At 50.8% G+C, this 17,069-nt stretch overlaps 1 protein-coding gene across 3 annotated transcripts in view; it reads right to left on the bottom strand.

The window, feature by feature from the left end:
* SLC5A3 (solute carrier family 5 member 3) overlaps positions 1 to 9,023 on the bottom strand; it is a 33,882-nt gene extending 24,859 nt beyond the window's left edge. The window contains exon 1 of one of the 3 annotated variants that reach the window (XR_003537309.1): positions 8,871 to 9,023. The gene's annotated coding sequence lies outside the window, so the exon portion shown is untranslated. Of the gene's footprint in view, positions 1 to 8,147; positions 8,421 to 8,870 lie in introns of those variants that run through there. The other 2 variants (XM_027703285.1, XM_027703284.1) reach the window with 2 other exon arrangements.
* Positions 9,024 to 17,069: the final 8,046 nt, after the last annotated feature.

Raw genomic sequence — 17,069 nt, 5'->3', positions numbered from 1 at the left:
AAAAAAGCAGCTTTTCCCATCAGCAATTCTTCTCCATCCTTTTCTAGAGAACTGCTGAGGGAGACAGGAGAGAACTAAGGAACCCCAGAGCAAAGGAACCAGAGAACTGCCCTGCATCTGCCAGTCAGGAATGTCAGGGACAGAAGGAGCAGCTGGAGTGATGTGAGGCCAGCGGAGGCTGAAGGGCCCTGGCACTGACACTGGGAGAGCAGGACATCAATTTAATTGTCATTTTGGGGTTTTTTTTAACCATTTTGCCACCTATCCCAAGCACAGACACCTGTTTATTGTCCCAAATCAAGGAGGGGGGAGAAGGCAGGAGAAAGATGCTTCGACACTCCACAAACACAAGAGGAGCCACAGTCCTGCTGAGCTGCAAAACAGGAGGGAGAGGGATTGTTTTCCAAACCCTACAACACCAGTAGTGCCCCAAAGCCACTCCAGGCCACTGCCTGGGCCATTCCCATTGGGATGGTGTCCCTGGCCTTGAGTCAGCCCCCAGCACTCTGACAGGACTGACAGACTGCTCTGCTTCCACTGCTCCTCCCAAAACTCCAAACACCCCAAGGGGAAGGGGGGTAAGTTGGGGACAGAAGAAAGGAGGTAGAAAGTGCCTTTTTATTTGTTAAAATGCAGAGGTACCAGAAAGCAGGATTGTCTTCTCCATGCCCACCTAGACACAAGGTAGGATCTCACTCGGGTCTTAAGACTGGTCAGCAGCTTAAGCTGGTCCTTCCTCACAGGAACCGAGAGGAAAAGAGGGCAGAGGGAACCCAGCAGGCACGTGGCCAACAGGAATTAAGGGCACAAAAGGGCAAGCAAGACATTTTGAAGGAAGTGGGAAGGGGTTTCTCTTCCAGGGGATGGCAAAAACCAGAAGATTCTGGGCTCAGGCAGCGTCATGCAGGGTTTTCCCTGCCAGGTCAGCAGGTCAGGGCACACTCAGCTGGGAGGGGCAGAGGGACACTGAGCCCAAAGACTCCAATTCCTCCTCCTGGCAACCTGGAATTCATGGACAAAAACACTGTCCCTGCCACGGGCATGAATTCACCTGCTGAACTACCTGGTCACAAGAGCAACAGCAAGAGAGTGAGGAAAACAAGCCTAAAAATACAAGTGTTCGATTTTTGTAGTGGATCTGGGACCACTTTGGTTCTCTGGATGTAGAGGACAAACCTCTAATAGTCACCATATTAAAAGCACATATCAGGAAGTGCTGGAAAATCTCTGCCACTACTGAAGGTGCCCCTTTACTTCAGCTCAGAGCTGTGATTTCAGTCAGACTGCAGCTCAAAGCTGGCATTCAGCTGGTGGTTATCACAATTCAGCAGTAACTGCCACAATCCTAAAAAAAATCCCCCCCAAAAATGGGATTTTACCCCATTTGAAGAGAATTTTCCCTTCAGAATCGACTTAGGGAATGAGAAAGAAGTGGTGCCACTGCCACTGGGTAAAATCCTAGGAAGGAATTCTTCCTAGAGGAATCAAAAAAATAAAACCAGGCTGATCAAGCTTATTTAGGACTTCCCCAAGTTCCCCTCACATTTATGAGTTCCCCCCACATTTATGGCTGCCCACAACCTTTCCAAGAATATCAAGCATCCCAAGTTTTATTGGAAGGCAAGACAGAAGTTCAGGGGCAATTCATACTCCCAGAACTGAAGTTTGAGGCCCTCCAAGCTTCCTCTTGCAACACTTCTGATCCTTCTTGGGGATCTTAAGGCAGCAAAACAAGGGTTAAATGAAGTTATGTTGGCTAGAAAACAATTAGTGCTATTCTACAATAAGCTTTGTAATTATCTGTATCAAAAGCCACCAAACACTGATTTATTTTTCTAAAGGTCTCAAACACATCAACTCCACTGAACACGTTCCCCTCCACGTGTACCTTGATTTTTAACTATCATTCCTTAGATATTTGCATCACTGGACACAAGGACTGGTTTGGAAATGGAACAAACCAGGATTTAAAAAATAGCAGAACAGTTCCTACACAGCTCCTGCCCCTTCCTTTACACCATCTACTCCTTTCCTGCCCTTCTCCTCCCCAAGGTGATGAGTTTTTCTTCAGGATCTCATTTCTAGCACCAATATTTGCACTGGAGCTCCCACAGTACAAGTCCTTCACCTGCACCTTGCACACGTTTACTTCCCATCTTTCCTGGTCCATAACTACATAATTAATTACACTTTACATCTCTCCCCTTGCTTTTATTTCCCCTCCCTTTCACCTTCTTATCAGCTCATCCACAGGATGGACACTGGAGAATATTTTGGGATGGAAGGGACCTTAAAGATCATCCCATTCCACCCCCTGCCATGGGCAGGGACACCTTCCACCAGCCCAGGTTGCTCCAACCTGGCCTTGGACACTTCCAGGGCTCCAGGGGCAGCCACAGCTTCTCTGGGCAGAGATTAAAAAAAAGCGAGATAATCAATAATCAACAACTGCCAACAAAGCAATTCTGGGGTGGAAATTGCCAGTGTTACAGCTCTGGAACAAGGGAACTGCAGAAATCAGGATGTGTAAAGAGAGCAAGAACTTCCATCATTACAAACTAGGTATGAAAGATTAGAAAAAACACACACACATAAACTGAATTAACAGCTTATTCTTAGTGGTGTAGTAGGCATTTTTTTTTAAAGGAGTCAGTCACTTTTGAGAGTTTTTACAACAGGGGAGAGCAATAATGGTATTTTAGCACAACTCTGCTTTTTCAAGAGTTAAAGGACAGACAGTCTGAAGTTTCTGAGCATCTCCCTGTTCACACACACAACAAATGCCCAGGAACGCACAGACACAGTGACCACACCAGGGAGGAAACACAACCCAGAGGAAAAGCACATTGCTGAGGGAACAGGGGCAAAGAGAAGCTGTATCCTAAATCCCACCATTCCTGCTCCCTGGATAGGGACTCTATATTCCCACGGAATCCTGCCAGGTCCACCACAGGCCTGCCCAAAATCCTGCCTGCCCAAAATCCTGCCTCAGCACTCAGGGTGGACAACAAGAAATGCTGTTTTACACCCTCACACTGCAAATCAGGAGGCTCCTGAGTCCCTTATCCTGGCCACAAATTCACCCTGGCCAACTTTCCAAACTCACCTCAATAACTCACTCAAGTCTCTGCTATAAACTTAAACCAGGTTTAAACTTAAACCAGGCTTAAACTCCTCTGCAGAAGAAGAGAATAATCCTCCAGCTCCTCCCGTGCCCACAACAGGCACGTCCCCCACACCTGCCAAAAACCCCAGGCTTGAACATGGTCCTTTTTTAAGGCTGAAAATGGCAAACATGGGGCAGGAAGGGATCGTTCTCAAACGCTGCCTGCATCACACCACCCAAAATCCAGTTATTCCTCTGGAATGCTGAAGGCAGGCAACAAAAAGCTGCCTCCTCCAGGAGCTTCAGCACCTCATCTTGTTGTTTTCCAAGCTTGTCTTTCAGTCTCAAGTCTTTGGTCTTCCTTCCAGCACCACTGGATCCTTCCCTGTCAGCGAAGAGCCTTCTAAAAATGTCAGTGGAATTAGAGGGAAACTTTTTGTGTAATTTTAACCTGCTCAGGGGGGAAGGAGGGGGGGCAAAATTCCACTCTAACAACAGGTGGGTTCACCAGAAAGGAAAGAAAATAAAACCAGTATCTTCCTGCTTCCTTCTCCCCCCTCCCTCCTGGCAACTATGACATCAAAAGCCCAACTGCTGCTGCTGCCCACACAGCAATTAAGTTTAATAGTCAAGATGTCAAGCAACACCACTGCCCAGTTCCTTTGGCTTTCCTGAAATAGCTGCCAATCTCCAGGTAGGGAATTTCTGAGACGTGGCAACCCACTCCAAAGGCAACAAACACGCTGAAGGCGAGTTCTGTTGTGTGAAAGGGCCTGTGAAAATGAGAGCCCACATTCAGGGCAGGATTGTTATTAATTTATGTTATTTGGAGGCATCCAAGGCCAAGCTGGGCTGGGTTTGGAGCAACCTGGGCTAGTGGTTCCATGGCAGGGGGTGGAACGAGATGGGCTTTAAGGTCCTTTCCAACCCAAACCATCCTGGGATTGCAGAGGTGGGTGGATGTGTCTCCTAGTCCAGGTATTTGCTGAAATAGGGTAATTTAATTAGGTCTTAGACTATATACTATATAATGCTTTTATCCTTTGCTACAGGTGAAGTGATATAATTCATAGATATAACAGTGCTAATAAAATATTGATAAGCTTCCTCCTTTTTAGTGAAATGCTCTGAAATAGGAATTATTTGCAAACTGTCCATTCAGCTCAGTTCCAGTTCCAAAGCTGATTTGAAGACGGGTGTCCCTGTGCTCTGGTCTGGTTGACAAGCTGGTCATCAAAGGTTGGACTTGATCATCTTGGAGAGCTTTTCCAACCTAAACTGGGATTCTGGGATTCCCAGCTTGGCAGAGATGGGAACACCCCCCGTGCTGTGCCTGTCCTGGGGTCCCAGGGTGCCCAATTCCCGGGCAGGGTCTGGCATTGCAACCCCACAGTCACTCGGCAAAACGGCACCAGAGCAACAGGGGAGCCATTTCCAGCTCCTCCTTCCTTCCCTTTTCCCCCCCACTTCCTTCCCTGGACTTTCCAGGGAGTTCCAGCAGGAAGGGGAAGCCTCCCTGAAGAGCTCTGCTCTCTCCAGCAAGCCACAGCTCCTGCTCATTCACCAGCGGGTCACTGCCCTTCCCCGCTCCAGGTCCTGCTCTGCCAAAGACAACTGCTGGGAGAAAATGAGGAATAACTGGAAACTAATCTTTAGGGATGAACAGGAAAGTTCAGGCAATGAACAGCTGTCTTCCCCACCACTGCTTTGCCTCAGGCTCCTGGGGGCAGGTAAAGTGCTGTTTGCAGGACTCGATGATCCCTGGGGGTCCCTTCCAGCTCGGCACATTCTGGGATTCCGTGACTGGGAACAGTAGGAAAAAGGAGTAAAACCTGCCCTCAAGCTCCCCAAGCTCACCTTATTATTTGTTATTTGCACATTCAAGTGGAGAAGACAACACACGTGGCTAAAATTCACCATTTCCACCCCAAGTTCCTGTCACTTCATCGACCTCAAACCCTCCTTTCCCCCAAAGCATCTCCTCCACATCCTCACACACAAACAAACCAAGTCCCTTCCTCTTCAAATCCTGCAATATCACAGAGTCCCTTTATTTATTTATTTATTTTGGGGGTGCTTTTAGGGGTTTTTTTATTATTGTTTTCCTAAGAGTCACTGGCTGCTGATGAAAGACTCTAATATTTACAAACACGTCGCTTCTACTGCCAGTCCGTTACCTCTCAAATGAGGACAGGGAAGGGCTGCTCAGCTCTGAGTTCAGCATAAAGTCAGGAGTGTTTGTGGAAAGTACAGGCAGACAACCAGTGATAAGAGCTGCAAACTGAAATTTTCCCCTCTTGTCCCCCACCAGCCCCAAAGGGTTGCGTTTTTAAGGCACAAAAGGAAAGTAAAGAGGCTTTGAGGAGTCAAGACATGAGACACAGGAGCATCAGGGGTTGTGCTGGTCAGCACCAGGGTTTAAAGCAACAAAAAAGGAACTGGAGGGATTTATTCTGCCCAGATCTACGAGAATACAGAGGTAACTATTAAAAAAAGAACCAAACAGCTGTGGGTGGGGAAAACCCCAGAGAAGCACCAAATGTGCCACGGGAAAGAGGCAGGAAGGGCTCGAAGGCTGAGGTTTGCACTCGGGGAGCTCAGAGAAGTTCAGGCCGAGCCCAGAAAGCCAAGTGGCAAAGGTTTGCTGGCTTTTTGGGAGGCAGGGGAGCTGGCACAGGTGAGGAAGGACATCACAGCCACCAAGAGGAGAGTCAGCACTTGCTCAGACTAAAGCAGCACCAGGACACGCAGCCCCTGCCAGGGCAGGACAGGGAACACCCGCCCAGGGGCTCCACCAGGAAGGGGTGAAAAAGCAATGTATTATTCAGGATTGTGGATGACCCCTTCAACTTCTACAGGAAGGAACTCTGTAGTCAACCCACTATTTCAGACTGCTTTGTTAGCCCCATATTTTGACTAATTTAAGTTAGTATCACAGTCAGGATCGCGGGGGTCCTCAGAGCAACTCCCCTGCCAGGATTCAGCAGCACCATGTGGCACAAAACCACTAGAGAAATATTTTTCCAAGTGTTCTCGTGCCACAAGAAAGGCAGGAGCAGCGAAGTACTGGAACACACAAAAAAAAAAAATTCACCCAGATCTAGTGTGCTGTCAACAGCACAAAAATAGCAGCACCTAGAGACAGACTCTACTAGTTATACCAAGGGTAGGTTAAAAACAGCACACCTGAACCCAAACTTCGGGGTTTTAACATATCACAGAGCTAAAAAAAAAAACACCTGAAGGTGCATCTATCTGGAAAGAACGTGCTGGAGAGTCAAACTTCAAAGAGGCAAAGGTTGCAGATGTTAAATCCCGAGTGCATCGATGCCCATTAGAAGCATCTTAACAGCTAAAAGCTCATCCTGCATCCCCGTGCCCAGATCCTGGAAACCAAAGGTCCTTTCCAGCAGAGAGCACTCCGTGGCATCCTTTCAGAGAAGTCAGTTTATTCCTGCCTCAGTATTATGTCAGATTTGCTACGCTTTCTGCCCTGCATTTTCGAGTGCCTGCAACGGCTTAAAGCATCTCCCACATGAACGGCACGGCTCTAAAAGCATCTCTGGCTTATCCAGCGATGGGGAGGGGAAAAAAAAATACACGGAAAAGAAAATTACACGTTGACAACCAAGCCAAAAAGCAGCGTTTTTTTTCCCCCGGAGTGAAGGCTGCTCTGAGGTGGTGCAGCAATGTCACCCGCGTTTTAAATTGCTGCTGGGTTTCTCCACTAGAGGACTCAGGTGAGATGTTTCTACTACGGCTTCTGCAGTTAAACCACGGGGTAAAAAAAAAAAAAAAAAAAGAGAGAGAGAAAAAAAAAAAAAGCCCAAGCCAACGCTGACATGTGGCTGGTCCATGTAAAATGAATGGAAATGTACTAGTGCATGCGGCACATCCAGACGTGCTCCCAGAACTCCCAGAGAAACACGGGGATGATGTTCAGCTCCCGCTGCTCCACGGCAAATCTACGTGTTTGTTACAAGTGAAGGTTAAATCCAAGACTATGTCTCCACGCTGGGCTGGATCAGAGGGTTCCAGCCTAACACAAGCGCTACATTCCAACACCAGCACTGCACATTAAGCTGGAAAGTAGCAGATAAACAAAGGCTATAGAAGGTACTAGAGAAGGGCCGGCATCACCTCCGATTTCCCAAATGAACCCCCCATCTACGCGGAGCCGTCCCTATTTTATTATTATTATTATTATTATTATTATTATTTTTACACACATGCACACGAGCCCCCCCCTCCCTCCACCACCACCACACATTGACTCAGCTCTTGTAGAACAGAGCGAGAGCATCTGAACCGAGCTCCCACCAGCGGCTTTTTATCACCGCTCTGCCAAAAAAAAACCAGCGCCAACGGTCGGTGGCGACACCAACGAGCCCCTGCCACGGGCGATACGGCGCCGTATCGGCCCCGCTCAACTGGTGCCGGCAACGGCAGGAGGAAAACCCCATCCCTGCTGCTGCTGCTGCTGCTTCCCCGGCGTGGAACCCCGGGGGGGGATCAACCCACGGCCTCCCGAAGGCGAGGGGACCCGGGGCCGGGGGTGCTGCGGCCCCGCAGGTGATGGAGAAGCGCAGGGAGGAGGGAGGGGGGATGGATGTGGAGGGGCACGGGAAGGGTGAACCCCAAGTTCACCTGCAGCGGGCGGGGGGGGGGGGGGGAGGGGGGGGAAGGGGAAACGCATCCATGTCGCCGAGGCCAGGATCTCCCTTACCGCGGGCCCGAAGGGAAAGGAGAAGGGGGGGGGGAAGGGGACTGCGGCTCTCGGGGAGCAACTCGGCAAAAGTCTCCGAGGGCCGCGGGGAGGGGAAGGGGAAAATGAGGAAGGGGGGAAGAGGGCACGGAGAAGGGACACGCGGGGAGCCCGCGGAGCGCTGCGGCACCGCCGGGGGAGGGCGGGCACGGCCGGCCGGGCCACGCGGGGACAGCGCGGGGACACCGGGGGACATCGGGGGGATCGGGGGGCTGGGGGTCTGCCGGGTCCCACCTGCCTCCCTCCCCTGCCTCCCGTCTCCTCTCCCTCACTCACCCTCTGCATGGCTTTCAGGATCAAAGCCAGTTCATAGCGGGGCATCTTAGAGCCGCTGGCGGCGGGAGGCGCGGGGGGCACGGGGCGGGGAGGAGGGGGCTGCGGCGCTGCCGGACAGCAGGAGGAGGAGGAGAGGGAGGAGGGAAAAGGAGGAGGAGGAAGGCGCGTCCCCGGGCTCCTTCCCGCGCGGTCGGTCCCTGCACAGACACCCGGGCGGGCAGGCGCGGCTTAAAGGGCGCCGGCGCTGCGCAGGCTCGGCCCAACCCGCGCCAAGCGCCGCCTCCGCCCGACCGGCCCCGGGGAGGGGGGGGGAGACCCGGGGGCTGCCCCGCGTCCCGGGAGGGGGGCGGGCGGACGAGCGGCTGCGGGCACCGGACCCTCGGGCTGGACCCCGCCGCCCTCCCTTCCCCATGCGGGGCCCGGGGCCAGCGCCCGCCCCCCGCGCCCGCCGCCGCCGCCGCCGCCGCTGCAGGGAGTGGAAATTTCCACGGCGCCCGCGCTCCCCCCTCACGCAGCCCCGAGCCCGCCGTGGCGCGGGGGGGGGGGGGGGGGGGGGGGGGGGGGCGGCCGGGCCGGCCCGTGAGGGGCTGTGAGGGGCCGGGGGCGGCACCGCCGGAGTCACGGGCCGGGGTCGGGGGGCCGTGACGGGCACCCCCTCGCCATCCGCCGGCCCCCGGCGGGGACACCTCCCGCCGCGCCGGGATGCGCCCAGCCCGCGCTAACCTGGGGTCTTCCAGAACCTTCCCCCGTCCCCGGGGCGCCTCAGCGGTCGCGCCCGTTTTGGGTGGAGGTGCCTGAGCCTGTGGAATCGTGGAGTATCCCGGGTTGGGAAGGACCCACGGGGATCATCGGGTCCGACTCCTGGTCCTGCACGGGACGCCCCAAAATCTTACCCTGTCCCTCAGAGCGTTGTCCAAAGGCTCCTGGAGTTCTGGCGGCCTCGGGGCCGTGCCCACTGCCCTGGGGAGCCTGGTCAGTGCCCGGCGCTCCGGTGGGTGCCAGACCCGAGGTTGGCCTTGGTGCTGGGTCCTCCCGGCCAGGGAGGTTCTGGACGAACCCTTCCCAGCTGGGCACACACCCTTGGCATTGTCCTCAGAGCCCAAGGTCAGTGACAGATCCCCTCCGTCAGCAGCACATCCGACACTAGCCTCCAGCCGGGGCTCTGCTGGAAGCTACAACCACCTGCACCCACCAAAGGAGGGATTTGGGAGCTCTGAGGGTGCATCAGGCTTGTTTTGACACTTTTTCTTTCACCTGCAGCAGAGACTTGTCCCTCCAGAGGTATTCTCTGCTCTCACAGAGGTACCGTGTGCCCAGGAGAGACAAGTTTCTGCCCAAGGTGTTGAAGCCCTCATTGCTTGGAAGTCCTCAGAAAAGAGGGATGAGAGAGCAGAGCCACCACGCTGTGGCCAAGGGGAAGCAGAGAAGGCAGCAGAACTCAACATTAAAAAACTTTAATGAACTCTGTGAAATCCCAGCCCATCCAGAGAGGCCTCACATCTCACCTGGGCACCCCACCCGTGCCCTTCCCATACCCAGGGTCGCTTGTTTTCGCTCTTCCTGCACTGGGGTGGTACCACAGCCCCCCAAACAAATCCCGAGGGCGGGTTTTGCAAGCGGAAAACTTCTCCCAGCCCTTTCCACGGTGACTGGCAGCACAGCCAGCCCTGGCACCGCTGTGGGCCTTCCTCCCCTCGAGCAGCTGCGAGTTTGCAGTAGTTCCCAACACATCCTGTGCCTTACAGGCACGACAAGGCTTGGGGGAGTCCTGGGAGCTGCTTTGGGTTCTGCTACAAGATAAATTACCTGTGTGGAAGCGTTTCCACGTATTCCCAAACTCCCACCCTCCTGTGTTCAGGCAGTAATTGCCAGGCAGCTGACAGGGATAATTTACTGCCTCTTGGTGCTCACCACGGCACGAGGCCTCCCTGGGTTATTTTGCTTCCTTTTTTTAAGTCCAGTGTCTGGCCCTGAGCTTCTTCCTCGTTCTGAACAGGGGCCTGGCGAGCTCCTGGTGAGGAAATGCAGGTGGTGGTCACCAGTGGAGGGGTGGGAATGCCCAGGTATCCCAGCCATTCCCACCTTCCAGGTGCACCTTGCCCCACCTGAGCCACGCTGTTCTCTTTGTCACATTTGGAGCTGTGTCCTGGGGCAGAAGGGAGTGGGGAGAGCTCCAACTTCCACTTCTACCGATGTTCTACCTCCTTAAAACACTCCTCTGCCACAAGAAAAGGAAACACATCCAATCCCTGTTCCTGAAGTCCTCTCTCACACAGAACTTTATGCAAATCCCTCAGTCTATTTATTGAAATCTCCAGTGCTGCTTTCAAATGCCAGTGTTTGATTCTCAGTTGGATGTACATTTATATTCCCTGTTCATACTCACTTCTGACCCCATTCCACGTGCCAGCCCCGTAAATACTCATCTGCACGGGGCCAGCAAACCCCCACTTTTTGGGAATCCCACCCACAGCTTTACTTCAACACCGTGTCTCAAGACCCCAAAAACATAAGGCTGAGCCTGAGTCTCGCTTATGTCTATGATGGGATTTGCTCACTCAGGTACAAACACTTGTTCCTGGTTTAGTACATTTATTTATACATTAATACATGCAATATATATTAATGGACACAGCCCTCAAGGGCCCTCAGCAGGTATAAGCTCCCTGGAATCTCACAAGTTTCTTTTTCCTCAAAAAAAAAAACCCTAACCACAAGCATCCAAAGACTGTAGGAAACCCTCACTTAGTATTTAAATGTCAAGGGTTAGAGAGGAAGGTCTGAACAACATGTAGTGGCCATGCCCTGAATGCTCAGTAAGGAAATGTAAACTCCTCTAATATAGATTTATTTCCTTTATTAAGTGACAAGTGTAAACTTTTGACTTGCAAGGCTCATGCCATGACTTTTTCACGCTGGAATTTGGGCAAACAGTCCTCTCTGCATCTTGGTGTCTTTCCCATCCATCCCTGTGCCAGGGAGCAGCACAGAGAGAGTGAATGAATAATGTCACCCTTTCTAATAAAGCACCAGATTAAAATATGTCCTGATGCATCCACTTTGCATATGGAAATACAGAATCTATTAGTTGATAAAGCTGCTGGAAATGTTTTAGGGTTGGAGCCGGAGGGGAGACGAGCTCTGCTCCCAGGGAACAAGGGACAGGAGGAGAGGGAACGGCCTCCAGCTGTGCCAGGGGAGGCTCAGGTTGGCCAGGAGGAGGAATTTCCTGCTGGAAAGGGTGGTCAGGCCTTGGAAGTGGAATCCCCAGCCCTGGAGGTGTCCCAGGAAGGCCTGGCCGTGGCACTCAGTGCTCTGGGCTGGGGGACAAGGTGGGGATGGGGCACAGGGGGGATCCATGGGCTGGGAGGGCTTTTCCAGCCTCAGGGATCCCGGGATTCTATAAAAACACGTGATGCAATATCTTAGAGACTCCTGACAAAGAAGCTGGCCCAGCACAGCAGGGTAAAGATGGAAAACAAAGGAAAAAAAGGCACTTTTAAACCCTCAAAATGCCCATTAACAGCCTCTCTAACCACAACTCCCTCGGGCTCCTTTTGCAGCAGGTCCTGTGTGTGCCACTGAAAAGCCAATTCTCTCCTCTTACTAAAAACTTTACTGTCTACCTACGACATGTTGCTCAATATCAAAATAAAATCAAAATTTATCACAGTTTTAGGACCGGGATGTTGCTTATCTTGAGCTTCAGATCAGGAGGGATTTTTAGAGGCATGAGAAAACAGGGATTGCTTATGGAAAGGGAAATTCCCCTGCCAGGTGAGGTTGGTTTGTGGCCTCTGGACAGGGGGATAGATACAGGTCCAGGCCTGTTCTCCCTGGAGACCAGAGCAGGGACAAGAGGGGGGGAATGTGGAGGAGATTGTGACGTGGTGGTTTAAATTAGGACTGGGATCTAATGAGAGGATGTAAAAGAGAGGGTGAGGGGAAAGGGAGAGGTAAGAATGGATGGACAAAGGCTGGGATAGAGGAAAGGTAGACTTGAAGATTAGGACAGGGGAAGATGGGTGGTGGGAAGGTGAATGGGTTGTGCTAAAAAAAACCAGGAAAAATCATGTGTTTGTGTATCACTGGAGGCCACCAAGATGATCCCAGGGCTGGAGCAGCTCTGCTGGGAGGAAAGGCTGGGAGAGCTGGGATTGTTCAACTGGAGAAAAGAAGCTTTGGGGTGAACTGATTGTGGCCTTGCAGGGCCTGAAGGAGCTCCAGGAAAGATGGAGAGAGACTATTTCCAAGGGATGGAGGGACAGGACAAGGGGGAATGGCTTCCCACTGGAAAAAAAATGTAGGTTTGGGTTAGATCTGAGGAAGGAATTCCTGGCTGGGAGGGTGGGGAGGCCCTGGCACAGGTTGCCCAGAGAAGCTGTGGCTGCCCCTGGATCCCTGGAAGTGTCCCAGGCCAGGTTGGATGGGGCTTGGAGTAACCTGGGCTGGTGGAAGGTGTCCCTGCCCGTGGCAGGGGGTGGCACTGGATGGGCTTTAAAATCCCTTCCAACCCAAACCCTTCCATGATTCCATGATCTTGTTTGTAGGCTCTCTTCAGGCACCCCAAAGCTTCTCCTCTCCAGGCTGAACAATCCCAGCTCTCCCAGCCTTTCCTCCCAGCAGAGCTGCTCCAGCCCTGGGATCCTCTTGGAGCCTCCTCTGGGCTCTCTCCAGCAGCTCCATGTCCATCTGCAACAATAGGATGCTGCGGAAGGAGCTTTGGATTCTTTTTACAGTTCACTTTTTAAAAAGCTGGAGAATTGCAATGTAAAATGTAAAATCTGCTTCAAATGAGGAGTAGGTTGCAAAATCAATGCTCCATAATGAGGAGTGTTATTTCTCCTTCCTCTCATTTGCATAGGCACATGCAAAGTAGATAATTGCCTACTTCTCTTTCCATGGGATTTCTGCCACATTTATTTTGCAGGGTGGAGCAGCTCTGGAGCTGTGTCAGGATGACATAGTGGAGGAGGCTTCTGTCTACAGAAGTTTTTTTCCACATTTGTTTCATGAGACAGAAGATGAGCAGTGGATTTTCCCGGGATCATGTGAGAAAGGATGAGCTCTTGGTCAAACCAGCTGGGATTTGCCCCAGGGATGGATTCAGTCCCTCCTTGCCCACGTAGTTCTTGTGTGATGCTGCACAAGGCAGTTAAACCACACTTCTTGCAGGTGGCCACGAATTTCATGCTCCTGTTTCTGAGGATCAGAATTGACATTTTGTGGTCTCATTTGCAGAAGTGTTGAATGACCCCAGATGGAACTGAATTCAGCTGGTGCTAAACATCTGAAATGCTCTGAATGAAGAACGTAAGAACTTCTCAGAATATTCACTTGAACTTCGAATTGTCTCAAACCAAGCAACTGGAATCTACACATCCTTAAACCACAAGTAATTCCAAGCCAAGCCCATCCCAAAAACATCACACCCAAGAGGTAACAAAATGTGTTTGTGGCTGGTGATTCTTTTCTGTGGAAATGGGAGGAAGAGGCATCTTGCTGCTGCTCATCCTGATCCTTCACAAAGTGTCTTGTCCACCAAAATCCTAAACCTGGGTCTGCCAGGTAGGACCAGGAGCCTCTACAACTCTCTGACTCTCTGAGAGCGGAGCCAGGGGAGGTTGAGCTCTGCTCCCAGGGAACAAGGGACAGGAGGAGAGGGAACGGCCTCCAGCTGTGCCAGGGGAGGCTCAGGTTGGACAGAAGGAGGAATTTCCTTGTGGAAAGGGTGGTGAGGCCTTGGCAGGGGCTGCCCAGGGAGGTTTGGAGTGCCCATCCCTGGAGGTGTCCCAGGAAGGCCTGGCCGTGGCACTCAGTGCTCTGGGCTGGGGGACAAGGTGGGGATGGGGCACAGGGGGGATCCATGGGCTGGGAGGGCTTTTCCAACGCCAGTGATCCTGGGATTCTGTGAAATGTGGCTGGATGGGGGTGGGAATGACAGTGGAGAGGTCAGAGGTTCTGACAGGGTTCAGTTCTTAGCTTCTGAGGGAGACAAGATGAGATTACATAGATACAAAGTGAGATTAGATCAGATATCAGGAAGGAATTTTCCTCTGTGAGCATGGGGAGGCCCTGGCCCAGGTTGCCCAGAGAAGCTGTGGCTGCCCCTGGATCCCTGGAAGTGTCCAAGGCCAGGTTGGACGGGGTTTGGAGCAACCTGGGCTGGTGGAAGGTGTCCCTGCCTGTGGCAGGGAGTGGAATGGGATGGTCTTTAATGTCCCTTCCAACCCAAACTATTCCATGATTCCCTGCTGAGGAAACAGCTCTAAGGTCAGGAGCAGGTAGAAGAAGACCCTGGAAAGAAGCTGCAGAGCCACCACAGGCACAACATTGGCTCCTGTGCCTCAGTTTACAGGAACAAGTTGTTTAAATCTCAGTAAGTGACACATTAACCCTCCAACGTGACCTCACACTGCAGCAAATGAGGACAAGAATAAAACAGAAGCCTGTAAGAATGAAATCAGAAAGGACAAGGGAGAGAAATAATATAATATAATTAGCAAAAGAAAGAGAAAGTACCAGGAAAGCACTTTTGTCTGTTAGAAAAAACCATGGCAAAAACACCATCTCCTCTTCAGCAAGGATGGCAACTGGTGAGAGGTGGCACAGGAAAGGCCAAATGATTGATGTCTTTTCCCCCTTCACTCCTCAGCAAGAACAATTAACAATGGTCCTTTGACTGACCATGAATGTCTGAAGAACAGGAGGCCCAGAGTCGAGTGGGTTATTTTCCAATCAGAAAACGTGGAGTTTCCAATCGGAAAATAATGCCAGACCTGCCAGAAACCAGCCAAGAGCACGTGGGGAACTGGCTGAAGCAATCCTAGAAGCACAAGGGATCCCTTCCCACAGCACCTGAGCAGTGGAAGACCCGGGACAGGCGATTGCAGCATCTTTGAAATTGGGAAGAAAAGCAGCTTGGGGAACATAAACGGAGAAAAAAACGCAGCCCAACTCGAATTCCTGGGAATATATCGAGGCAAATAACGAAACAAAGTTTTCTTTTGTGCATGGGAAATAATGAAATGATAAGTAGAGGCCAAGAGAGATTTGCCAGGAACAGATCATACCGACCCAAAGCTCATTTCCTTCTCTGACAAGCAGCAGATCTTATGGACAATGGATACTGCATATCTTGACTTGGAGGAGGCTTTCAACAGAGTCTCTCGTGATTTCTTGTAGGGTGAAGTGAAATGAAACTGTTGTGAGGTGGACTCAGCTGTTTGAAAAAAATATTCCAGAAGGGGGATTAGTGTTGGTTCGTTGCTGATGTGGAAGAATTAAGGCAAGAACTTCTGCAGGTGCCCTCCCCGGGGCTGGTACCTGCACTCATTTGGTTGTGTTTTGGCTGCTAAATTGGTAGAGGAAGTTCTACCAGCACCTTGGCAGGATTAGCATCTTGATCAGTGGAAGAAATGGTCTGAAAAAAATTGGATTTTTCAAAAAAAAACCCCAAACAAAAACCAAAACCAAACAGGATTGCAGTAAAAACTTAGATGAGAATAAACCCCCTGAAGGGAGGGAGCTGCACAGAAGCGCCTTGGGGATTTTGAAAGAGCTTAAATTAAGAATCAGCAATGCCATCCTGGTGTGGAAAAGCAAAATATTGTCCTGAAGTGGATAACTGGGCTGAGTGAGACGCGTGGGATAATTTCTCCAGGGCTGCTCAGCCGTGGTGGGTCTGAAACTAAAAAAAGGGGCCGGTTCACTGAACTCAAGAAACCTGGTGGTGGTTCTGCAGCTGCCTCAGGAGGGCAGCTGGGGAAAGCCCTGAGAGCAGCAAAAAGGGATAAAAGTCCTTAAAAAAAATTTACCCTGGAGGGAAATCTCGAAGAATTGGTTTTTTGGTGTTTTTTTTTTAATCTAGAGAAAAGAGCACTTAGAAGAAACATGAGAAGAGCCTTGAAATATGGAACAGGGGGAAGGCAGCAGGAAACTCTGATGGTTAGGAGGGAGAAGGGAGCTTAAATAGTATCTAAAATTACAATTTCTGCTATGTTTAAGGAAAAAAATTCCTACCTAGGAGGCCAGGGAAGCCTTGGTGCCACTGGAGGTCATTGTGTCTTTAGCACTGAGGGCGTTAAATGCAGCTGAAAAAGGCATAAATTTATTATGGAGTGTGTTTGGGAAAGGGGGGGCCAGACCCAAGGGCAACAGCTCGTGAGGAAAATGCACCTTATAAATTGCAAACACATATTTGAAAGGCTTAAGTAGCATTTGGAGCTGGGAATTGTGGCATCCTGAGGGTGTCATGATTGGGTGAGGCATCTCTCAGCTCCCAGGGAAGTTTTTCCTCAAATCAGGAAAAAATAATCAGGTCTAATAAGTGAACTTCGCAAGGTTTCTGACCCCTGGATCGTTTCTTGAGCTCTCTCTGTTAATTCTGCAGTTGTAAATAAATACAGGCTGTGCCAGAATGGCTGAATTTCTGCTTCAGTGATTTCCTGACGCAGGTGAAAAACAGATAGTAAGGCTTTGTTGGTAACTTATGTAAAATAAATGAAATGAAATGAAATGACATTAATAAAATATAATAAAATGAAATAAAATTAAAAAATAAAATAAAATAAAATAAAATAAAATAAAATAAAATAAAATAAAATAAAATAAAATAAAATAAAATAAAATGTCTGGGTACATCATGTGCATTTCTGGCAAAAGGAGCTTGAAATCCCATCACCTGGGAGACGACCAAGGACCTGCATTGCTCCTTTCTGAGAGGGCTGAAAGGTTTTGTCGTGAACCTGAAAGGCTGTTTTTGTTGCATTGCTCTGCAAACATTTGGGAGGCAGCAGTTCTGCTCCTTGTCCTGGAGGCTGTTTGGAGGGGTGGGAAGAAAGAAAGTGGGGTGGGAAGCAGCAGAGGTACAGAGAGGGGGGATGATGGGCATGGAGCTGCACAGAATGTGTGACAGGAGTG

This window comes from Neopelma chrysocephalum, unplaced genomic scaffold, assembly GCF_003984885.1.
Source record: "Neopelma chrysocephalum unplaced genomic scaffold, ASM398488v2 Primary Assembly neopelma1_221, whole genome shotgun sequence".
Classification (NCBI taxonomy): Eukaryota; Metazoa; Chordata; class Aves; order Passeriformes; family Pipridae; genus Neopelma; species Neopelma chrysocephalum.
The sequence above is the reverse complement of the archived record's forward strand: the minus strand, read 5'-3'. Positions and strand labels throughout refer to the sequence as shown.